This window comes from Gadus chalcogrammus, chromosome 16 (assembly GCF_026213295.1).
Source record: "Gadus chalcogrammus isolate NIFS_2021 chromosome 16, NIFS_Gcha_1.0, whole genome shotgun sequence".
Taxonomy (NCBI): Eukaryota; Metazoa; Chordata; class Actinopteri; order Gadiformes; family Gadidae; genus Gadus; species Gadus chalcogrammus.
Window position 1 is genome coordinate 17,114,940 of NC_079427.1, and position 8,436 is coordinate 17,123,375.

Below are 8,436 nucleotides of genomic sequence, written 5' to 3' on the forward strand. Positions count from 1 at the left end.
AACACACACCCACACACACTAACACACAGACGCACACCGGGTCTCCAGGCACCACCTCGGTGCTCCATGCTGCTGCTCCTTCTGGAGACGCACAGGAAGGACAGGAGGGTCATCCACAGCCCCCCCCCCCCCACCACACACTCACTGTCTCCTGGGTCACCTGCATGCGTTTGACAACAGTCTGTTCAGACAGGGATTGGTCCCGTTACACGCACACACACACACACACACACACACACACACACACACACACACACACACACACACACACACACACACACACACACACACACACACACACAGACACAGACACAGACACAGACACAGACACAGACACACACATACACATACACACAGACTCTGTTTTGAATTCAGTTTCTGATTTTTTGTTGCTTGAATTTTTTATGCATCAGAATCAGAAACTGTCAATCAATGCAAGGATTATTTACTCGTTGCATTAAAAAAGTATCTCAGTTCCCCTGTACACATTTTAAAACCCTTTAAATAATATTTGTTTTAAAAAACAAGTTTATAATAGTTTTCCATAATGATGGTTTTACCCCTTGCTATGGCTTAGAAGCTTCTCAACGCCTTCACCCGAATCGGAGATCTGCGAACCATGGCGTCATATAATCATCCCATCAGTGCCCACTGGCCCACACACCTATTGCTTTGGCCCAGTGATTCCCATAGCTTTGCAAATGGGACCTGGATGGATTTGCTTTACATTTAACCGCGTTCAACGCACGATGGGTTGAATCTGTGACATCCAAGCTTAGTCTAATTGCTTCCAGGAATACTGGGCCTCTGCAGAACATTTGGGGGGAAGGGGAAGGTCTAATAATCCGCCCACAGTGAGCGGTTCCTCTCCTGGTGGGGGAGCGGTGGCTCTTCCTGCACGGTGGTTTGCTGGATGATTGACAGGGGTCAGAGGGTGAAGCAGCTCCACCGTTGCCACGGCAATGCTGAGATCCCTGCCATGGCGTTGGACAGCAAGCTGACTAGACTGTTTACCCACCGACTGATGGACAGGTCAGAGCAGCTTGACAGAGTTCTAAGAGAGACGTACGTGCGCACACGCGCACGCATGCACACACACACATTTACGGACAAAATAGTTGGCATTTGACTTTTTTATGATTTGTGTTCCAGCCAATATTGAGGTACGCATAATTAAGTTGTTATGGCACGGCAAAATAGAAAATTCATCTTAATATTCGCTGTGCTGTTCGCAGCTTCTGTCTAGTGCCCTCAAGGGGGGACTAGTGTGTGTGCGTCTGTGTGTGCGTGTGTTTTTAATTAATTGTGAACCTTTGTCCAGGTTCATGTGCCTTACTGCGTGTCCTCTCCCCTCACCTGCGTTGTTTGTGATGTGTGAATTTCTCTCAGAGTACATGCTTATCCAGCTGTGTGCACATCTGGCGAGCCCTCTATTATCGATGTAGCTTTCACGTTGTGTGTGTGTCTGTGTGTGTGTGTGTGTTGGCTGCGCAAATGCGTGTGTGAATGTGCTTGTGAATGCGTGTGTAAATGCGTGTGTTGTATAAATTATACCTGACTTGGCTTGACGTCCTGCTATTCAATTACATATCATATTAGTGTAATTCTGTCGCTTAATTCCGTAAGATGCAATCCTGTTTCTCTCTGCTTTTTTTTTCTGTTTGTTCTTCTAATCAACCACAAATACTTTAATGTCCCCGCAGGCCGCCTTCCAGGAATGCACTCCTGCCGACGTGTGGTCGTACAGTTTCAAGGAAACATTAGCATAATGTTGAATTGACTCTTAGCTGTGCTAGATGGGCAACTGCCACTATTCTGTCTGCGGTGTGGACAGTGCATCTGCTGATACTGTCTGCTACTAAGTTGTGGGACTTGAACGAAAGCAGACAATCTGTCTAGATCGCCCAGGTCCTGCTGCTGAGGGGCATGCTCAGAGTCTGGGAGAGGTAGGGATTGCTCTGGGACCTCTTACGCACCTGGCCTAGGGGCGCCAGGCTACACAACAAAAAGACAGGAGACAACAGTTTCCCAATCAAAATAAGTATTTAATCAAACCAAACCAATCCAAGTGCTCAATTTATAATAAAAGTATGGGATGTGGAATTCAGTAAGTCCGTAGTGTGGAGTGTGTATGCATGAGTGGATTATAGGTGTGTGTGTTGTTTTAACATAAGTGTTGAAAGGTGTGCATGGCTATGGAGCTGAAAAGAACAGAGAGGCAAGGACTGGGGAAGCAGACTCTTATAGGGCGTTGGCACCCGGGCCCAGGTGCACGCCAATCACTCCTAATGACCAATTAAGTAGGCCTAGGTCTCTGCTCCCCAGTCCTAGAAACAAATGGAAGACACAACATACAGGGAACCGTCACAGACCCCTCTCCCCTCTGCTTTGGGACTATAGTCAATTTAATTTGTAAATTTAAAATGTAAAGAACGTTTGTGCAGATATTGCTATTTGCTTTCTTTTTTCCCACGCATGCATCACTGCTCCGTGTGTGTGTGTGTGTGTGTGTGTGTGTGTGTGTGTGTGTGTGTGTGTGTGTGTGTGTGTGTGTGTGTGTGTGTGTGTGTAGATGTAGGTGTAGGTGTCGGTGCCTCTGGGCGTGTATGTATGTGTATGAGAGGGAGAGAAAGAACTAGAGGGTGCGGAGGAAGGTAGGAGGACAGATTAAAAGAGAGAAAGAGGGATATGTTAACATTGGACTGATTTTCCCAGCATTAAAATCATGCCTAAAGCAAGCGGATGTTATCGTTTTTTAAATGTAATTATTGTTTTTTTTCAAATCCATGCATCTGGGTTGTTTGTGTGTTGTGTGTGTATGTGTGTGTATGTGTGTTTCAATGATAATACGAAATAGGACTGTCGCCTTTATGCGGGGGTCTATGCTCGGTAGATAGATTGAGTGTGTGTAAATATGTGCATGGGGCTCTATGTGTTTGAGTGTAATTGCCGGCAACCGTACGTTTCCACCGCTGCCTTATCGTCATGGCATCAATATCTTTATCTCCCAACCCACTGAATTTAATTCAGCAGCGGGTCCTATGTGAGTTAGTTAATACAATGCTTTCCCTCATTCTATCACACTCACTCCCCTCTCGCTCCCCATCTCTCCCTCTCTCTCTCCCGCACTCTCCCTCTCTGGGGCTCTCCTTTCGTGCCAGGGCGAATATGGATTTTCATCATTCCTCATATCCATTATTCCTCCCGCTTCTTCAGATCCTCCGCCACCGAGGCTTCTGTCGCCGCCGTGCCGTTGCGTTATGTCATATCAGATTCAGAATCCCATTATCTGCTGCTGATAAAGGACCGCAGCCACGCCCGTCACGCCGCTGGAGGACGCATTTCAAGCGTTTTGAGGCCACGGTCCCATCATATCCAGTTCAGCTCGCATTGTCTGACGGAGACTTCTATCAAACAATCCACCAGCCGGCAGTATCAGAAGTGCGGACAATAGAATTATTTTTCCTTCCTACATTGATGTAATGACTCCTAATACATTTCAGCGACTAAAGGCAAGGTCTTGTCAGTCATGCTGTACGAAAAGGGGAGGGGATGAAGTAATCAGACTTCACTATGATTCACTATGAAGTGTGGACTTCAAATATTTTGGAAGACGAGGAAACACAATAAATATTATTGATTGAAACGCAACACAGGAAAGAGTGCTGTTGTATCGTAATGTTGGATGGGGTTTGAAACACCTTCCCACCGTCAGGGCTGAGCGAGAAGTAATTTAATGTAATTTGCAATTATGCATTTGTAAGTAGAATGTAAATTAATGCATGTGTTTCAGATTAAATTTCACAGTTCATAATTAAATTGACGATAACATCAACATCTACCCTGATTTACGATCCACATTACCTCATCTAGCGTCAGGACTATTTCAAAACAAATGTCCATGATATGAAAGTCCAGGGTACTTGCATCAAATATGTTCTCCTTTGAGATGAAGCCCCCGAATTGTAGACCACAATAAAAGGATTTCTAGTGAAATATTCCCGAGATGGATAGAATGGTTGAAGGGAGCGTTTCTAGTAGATTATTTTATTGGAGTAAATAGCTGTAGTGGAAGATGTAGTGCAGGCTTGACTAGATTCAACATTCAGATCGATAGCAGCAAGGAGCATATAGGGGTCGGGCATCGTTCTCTTGGACCCAGTAACTTTTGGCAGAGAGATGATAGCAAGTATCCTATCCCAACCACCACCATGATAGAGATATTTATTCATTTCTACCTTGGACCTTTGACCTCTCTCTCTCTCTCTCTGCAGGATGTTGACTGTGTTCTGTCTGATGCTGTTCTCCCTGTCGGATGAAATATCGATCTTTCAGGACACTTCTTGAAAGCAAATTATTTGATTTAATGGAGCATGATCAGGGGAAGATACCGGCAGAGATTTACCAAGCATCTTCAATGAGACAATTGGTGTACATGGTTCTTGTGTGTATGTGTGTGTATGTGTGTTTCAAAGATAATAAGCAATAGGACTGTCGCCTTTATGCGGGGGTCTATGCTCGGTAGTTAGATTGAGTGTGTGTAAATATGTGCATGGGGCTCTATGTGTTTGAGTGTAATTGCCGGCAACCATACGTTGCCGGCAAATACCAAGCATCAGAGGGTTTAACATCAACCAGGACCAATGGTTTCTATGGTCTACAACTATTCAGCTGTGATATAAGGAAGCAATAGTTGTCCAAGGAGTCGTTCTCACTGTCTAGCCTATTGCTTGTGTGTAATTCACATTTTCCATGACACTGTCCTTTTGTTGGGCCTTCCATATGAGAGAACAGTGGTGCTTGTGTGTGTGTTCGGTGTGTGCGTTTGTGTATTTCTCAGATCTGTCTTCTATTCATTTTTCAGTTGTCTGAAACATGACACAGTGTATTTTTGTGATCCGTTTATGTTTGCATGTTTTGCATGCATGCTTTTTCAAGGAGTACCTTCATTTTATTTCGGAGAGAGAAGGGGAGAGACTCACAGAGATAAAAAGATGGAGTAGAGTGGGGTTCGTGAGGGGGGTGTGAGTAAGAGACTATGCAGAACAAAGAGACGAGGTTGAGAATCACAGAGGGAGACAACATGAAAATGAAACGTCTCCGGGAGCTGTTTCCTGTTTCCTGGTGATTAAAGAGTTATGTTCTTATCAAAGGACTTTGTCTCCATATCACTTCATGCCATACAATTTTTAGTGTGTGTGTGTATGTCTGACGTTGTGTGTGTCTGTGTGTGTGTGTGTGTGTGTGTGTGTATGTGTACATGTATATGTGCGTGTTCGGGATATGTGCTTATTTTGCCGTTCTTTGTGTGAAGATGTTCCTGTGTGTACTTACATGCTCAGATTTAGGGTCCCCATTGCAAAATGATATAATCTCCACACAGTGTATTTTGTGTGTGTTTGTGAGTGTATGTGTGTGCGCGTCTGTCAATGTGCATGATTTAGCGTTTAGAATGTATGAGTTTAGAGGTTAAACCCATACGTTTCCTCATGTTTCTGATTAACCATCTGCATACTGACAAACACTAATGCTTGTAGATGTTCTCCAGCTCTCCACTCAAACTGACTCCATCATGCAGGATCTAAACCAGTGCCTGAGTTTGGGTGGTGACTGGATTTTTGTGACACACCGAAGATCCCTGAATACTAAACAAGAACCTGGGTCCTAACCCAGGACCCCAATTCTAAACGGACTCCTATTAAATTGCAGACAGCATAGTGTGTCTCTCGCTCACAGAGCAGAATAGTCCGTTCTCCTGCACTGCCGTCATAATATGTTGAAATGCGTGGGGGAACTTGTTTAGGAACATGAGATCACAGTTCATATGAGTTCACACCTCCTGCCTGGACTGACCCACCCGGGGCTTCCAGCTCCAGGACTACCAGCAACCATCACTGTGCCCTCCTCCAAATGGCAAATAGCAGGTTATATAGCACAGAGTAATAAAGCAAGAGACCCCCTTTTGACCTTCTGAAACACACCCGAGGGAGAATTGCCAGTTTGTGATTATATATATTTATATACGTAGTCGAAGGATCAGACACACACACACACACACACACACACACACACACACACACACACACACACACACACACACACACACACACACACACACACACACACACACACACACACACACACACACACACACACACACACACACACACTTAAGAACACTACGGATAGGAATTAACTGCTTTTTCTGTTTTAAATTTTGAACTTAGAGAACTTGTTTCTGTGTGTTTCTGTATAAAGTTGTCATCCATTTATTTTCTTGTTGAATACATATTTTTTTAAATCTCTCCCTCCTTCTCTCTCTGTCGCTCTCTCTCTGAATCCCCCCTGCACAGTTATAGTCAGAAACACGCCTCTTCAGGCCTTTTATCTTTGTTTTCTTCTCTAGTTTGGTCTACTTCCACCCCCCCAGCCCCCACTTCCAAATTATCCTAATGCCCAATTTAAATTATGCTTAATAGAGCACTCTCAGTAGGAGGGCTTGTTACATGAGCCTAACTGCTTTCTGTGTTTGTGTGTGTGTGTGTGCGTGCGTGTGTCTGTGTGTGTGTGTGTGTGTGTGTGTGCATTTGTGTGTGTGTGTGTGCGTGGGAGCAGCGATCTGTGTTTAAATAGGTTAGCAGAATGTGTGCATGTACGTGTCTTGGTGCATGCTAGCAACAGCCGGAGAGAATGTGTGACTATTTTGTCCAAATGTGACGGACAAAACATTTTAATTAGGTGTCTGAGCAGCGAAGCTGCTTGATCCCGTATTGTTTCTGTAACGTTTTTTTTCCCCCTCAAATTCTGTAAAAGTCATACTGCAGCCTATACTGTAAGTCGAAAACTCAATTTCAGGTATGGTTACCAATAACCCCCACTACTCAGTAACCCAAATTTGTGGTACTGCACCCAAAGGTGGCGCTATTGTAAAAGATAATGAATTAGGCTTATTTATCTTCACCACATTGACCTGGACTCAAAATTCTTTCAGAATATTAATCTCTAGAATCAAATGCATTTATAAAACCCTGGGGGTCTTATGCCCTAAAAATTGTTACTTTTCCCACGATTTAATATTGAAGCTAAACATGATAAAAAGATTCACATGCTACAAAAATTATCAAATATTCACCAAAATCGCCACATAAAATCTTTAGACCAAGCCTCACAAAAATCATGCAACAGAATTTGTTTATTCAGTTCCATTTGAGAAATATTGGCCAATAAAGTTGGAGCAGTTAGCCCATTTTTCTTATTTGACCATTTTGTTATTGTATAAAAAAAACATACAACTATTATTAAGTGGATACCAATACCCCCCGACTACCCATAAACCCAAATTGTGGTACTGCACCCAAAGTTGGCGCTATTTAAAAAAAATATGAACGAGCCTTATTTCTCCTTACCAGATTGACCTGGACTCAAAATTCTTCAATGCTATTAATCTCTAAAATCAGATGCATCTTTGTCACCCTGTTCTTCTGCTCTAATTTTTTTTACTTTTCCCACAATTTCATAAAAAAGCCAAACGTCCACAGTCTCAACCCATTTTGCCTATGTGACCCTTTTGTTATTGCATAACTACCATATGGCTATTATTAGGTGGATACCATTAACAGTGCCAATTTTCTGATCTTTGCTCTTTTAAGAAAGCCCTTAATTCTCTTGTGAAATGTGTGCTTGGAGTTTTCTTGATGTTGTGTGCTTATCAATCAACATTTTCACCATGTGAATGAGGTTTCATGCAGCTCAGGTATGTCAGTGGTTCAATGGGATAATGCCTTGTACTGGTGATCCATAGGTTGAGAGTTTGAATCCTGATTAGAGCATTATGAACAAGCTGAACATGACATTCTGTCTTTCCCACTCATTTAAGAAACACAACATTGAACAGCACCTGAAATTCATCAGGCAATCAACATTCAGACTCATTCGTTTCCAAGAATCTGACTGCCAAGACACAGTATGGCATTTCTCTCTCTCGGTCGTCCTCAGACGAGCTTCCATCGGAGTCTCCAATCCTCTCGGTTCTCCATACACCCGGCCAGCTCCGAAGAACTTTCAGCTCCCGCATCTTTCTTAAGCACGTCCACGTACGTTAGAGCGGAACGTCCTCGCGATCGATGCCCGCGCGTTGGTTCCCACAGGACCAGCCTGCTGGCCGGGAGCTCCCGATGTCTGTGGCAGTGGCCGGCCAGCTTCATCCTCCTGGATGCTACCTTCTGGTTGAGCCTCGGCAGCCGCCCGTACAGATCCTTGTTGGTAATGTGGGCATTCTGGTCTACATTCAGCACTGCTCGTAGCATCCTGGTGTAGCACCCATCCAAGGACTTCTGCAGGGTGGGCGTCAGGGTCCAGCTTTCGCAGCCATAGAGGAGGACGGAATCCACAGTGGCATGAAATAGGCTCAGCTTTATGCGACGGGGAAGATTTGAG